The 2,369-nt window shown below is 44.4% G+C and overlaps 1 pseudogene; it reads right to left on the reverse strand.

Annotated features, from left to right (window-relative positions):
* Positions 1-532: 532 nt before the first annotated feature.
* Positions 533-867, reverse strand: LOC100137987 (chromosome 15 open reading frame, human C11orf70 pseudogene; annotated as a pseudogene).
* Between the last annotated feature and the right edge of the window lie 1,502 nt (positions 868-2,369).

The following is a 2,369-nucleotide window of genomic DNA, read 5'->3' on the forward strand; positions in this document are numbered from 1 at the left end:
GTACAAGACTAACTCTTCAGATTCAGGCTCTATTATCTATAGTTTTAGGAGCATTTAGAGACAGGTGTCTTAATGTGACACGTCTTTACAGACTTGTATTGAGAATCTTAGCTCACAGGCTTTTCTGAAGATAGACCATTTCATTGCCCAAGTATAAATGCATCCTGCAGCATTTCATGGAAGCAAATCACATGGCTTCTGGGTTCTTTTGAGTATGTGAATTCACAGACACAAAACAGATATTCACTCTGTAATATCCCAGCCTCTCAGTTGGATATCTCTTTCTTTAAAATGATTCCAATTCCTATACACTTTCCATCATATTCATTCCCTTGGAATAAGAAAATAATATGTACTTCTCTGTCTGTTTACATTGTTTTAAAAAATACCATAGGATATGGGGCTGATGCTCACTGCCTTCTATGAAACCCTGGCATATAGATGAGATCATCCAGGAACTAACATCTTTTGTCTTTTAATAATAACCTTTGTATTTTAACATAGCCATTGCTGGTCAGTTTCCATTGTTGACTCAGCTTAGCAATGCCACCGATACACTGATTTTTTTTTTTTTTTTAATTTTTTTCACTTCAGTTCCTAATGTAAGCCACTCTCCAGAAGATTCTGAAAGTAATTTCAAATTGGGAATAACATTTGGATCTTTGAAACAGGCCATAACGAAATCATCCTTGCGATAAGCCTGAAACATCTGGTCAAACCCGAACGCCTGCGCCTCGATTCTACCCAGCATAGACCACTGGCGGAGCCGGCTGGTAGTCTGTGGGGTGCTCAGAGACTGGAAGGTTTTCTGAGGCAGGAATCTGAAGCTGTAGACGCCCAAATCACCCGGCTCCCCGGCCGCCATCTTGGTCCTCCCGATACACTGATTATTGATAACCACTAGCTAGCTAACTGTGCTTGTTTTCAGCCTCAAAAGCAGTGGCCAATTTAAATTCCACATATATGAAAATACTGCCTCAAGCCAAAGGCAGTGTCCAAATAAGGTATCTTTATCAATTTGGTACTTCTTCAACACAAGAGAGCAACACGTAAAGGGAACTTCCAAGTCTTAACCTGAGTACTTCTTGGGGGAACAATTGATTCCTTCCTCCTGGATCTGGCTGCGCGGCACTGGAGCAGCTATGAGGAGATACCCCATGCCCAAGGGCAAAGGAAAAGCCCCGGCAAGATGGTAGGAGGGGCGAATTCGCACTTAGAATCAAACCCCATTCCCGTCAGAGGACTCAAACAAACCTTGTGTGCACCAGAACCCAGGGACCCCACAGAGACTGAGACAGAACTGTTTGAGCGACTCCTGTGGTGGTACGGGTCAGCAGTGGACGGCCACAGGGACAGGGGCTCTGGATGCAGCAGACTTGGGTATGGCATAAGCCCTCTTGGAGGAGGTCACCATTAACCCCACCGTGGAGCTGCCAGAACTTACAAAGGACTGAGAAATAGACTCGTGGAGGGCATAAACAGAACCTTGTATGTATCAGGACCCAGGAGAAAGGAGCAGTGGCCCCACAAAAGACTGACACAGCCTTGCCTGGGTGTGTCCAGGAGTCTCCAGTGGAGGCATAGGTGAGTGTTGGCCTGCTGCGGGTTTTGGAGCAGTGAGTGCAAAAGTACATGCATGGGATCATTTGAAGGACACCATTATCTTCATTACCTCCACCATAGTTTGGCCCCAGGTACTGAGCATGGCCCTGCCCATCAGAACAAGACCCAGTTTCCCCCTCAGTCAGTCCCTCCCATAGGAAGCTTCCATAAGCCTCTTATCCTTCTCAATCAGGACAGACAGAGGGAAAACAACAATCACAGAAAACTAACCAATCTGATCACCTGGACCATAGCCTTGTCTAACTCAATGAAACTATGAGGCATGCATAATAGGGTCACACAAGAGGGGCGACAACTAGCTGTGAAAAGAAGAGAAGTGAAAAGCAAAGGAGAAAAGGAAAGATATAAGCATCTGAATGCAGAGTTCCAAAGAATAGCAAGAAGAGATAAGAAAGCCTTCCTCAGTGATCAATGCAAAGAAATAGAGGAAAACAACAGAATGGGAAAGACTAGAGATCTCTGCAAGAAAATTAGAGATACCAAGGGAACATTTCATGCAAAGATGGGCTCAATAAAGGACAGAAATGGTATGGACCTAACAGAAACAGAAGATATTAAGAAGAGGTGGCAAGAATACACAGAAGAACTGTACAAAAAAGAGCTTCACAACCAAGATAATCATGATGGTGTGATCACTCACCTAGAGCCTGACATCCTGGAATGTGAGGTCAAGTGGGCATTAGAAAGCATCACTACGAACAAAGCTAGTGGAGGTGATGGAATTCCAGTTGAGCTCTTTCAAATCC

The sequence above is a fragment of the Bos taurus genome, chromosome 2 (assembly GCF_002263795.3).
Source record: "Bos taurus isolate L1 Dominette 01449 registration number 42190680 breed Hereford chromosome 2, ARS-UCD2.0, whole genome shotgun sequence".
NCBI lineage: Eukaryota > Metazoa > Chordata > Mammalia > Artiodactyla > Bovidae > Bos > Bos taurus.